Source organism: Papilio polytes, unplaced genomic scaffold (assembly GCF_000836215.1).
Source record: "Papilio polytes unplaced genomic scaffold, Ppol_1.0 DF823901.1, whole genome shotgun sequence".
Classification (NCBI taxonomy): Eukaryota; Metazoa; Arthropoda; class Insecta; order Lepidoptera; family Papilionidae; genus Papilio; species Papilio polytes.
In genome coordinates this window covers 1888555-1888962 of record NW_013525303.1, presented here as the reverse complement: position 1 = coordinate 1888962, position 408 = coordinate 1888555, and the positions used below count along the sequence as shown (strand labels likewise).

Genomic DNA, 408 nt, shown 5'->3' with positions numbered 1-408 from the left:
CTGCTGCTGCAGCTGCTGCTTGCGTTGCTCCTGCAGCAGTATACTATTGTTAGCGTATGTCCACCATCGCGCTTCCCGGCTACATCCGCTTGCAATTATGAAAATGTGTGTAAGCTTTGAAATATTAGTACCATCTTTTTTTAATAAGTAAACGATGGGAAAAGAAAAAAATTGACTATAGAGAGGTATAGGGAAGGGGAAATATCCTCTTTATGTGCGTCTCCTCTATCGATTAAGAATGCATCAATTACGGATATCTGGGCACCGGTCGCTTCACCATTTCGGTGGATTCAGACCGCTTGCTCGTTTGCCATCTTACAATACTAGCTGTTGCTCGCGACTTCATCAATGTGAAATTAAAAAAATATTAAAAACTACATCCTTTATTACTCACAGATAAATCTTTGT

At 40.2% G+C, this 408-nt stretch overlaps 1 protein-coding gene across 1 annotated transcript in view; it reads right to left on the bottom strand.

The window, feature by feature from the left end:
* Positions 1 to 408, bottom strand: part of LOC106102825 (mediator of RNA polymerase II transcription subunit 25-like) — a 13571-nt gene that overhangs the window by 2533 nt on the left and 10630 nt on the right. The window lies entirely within an intron of this gene.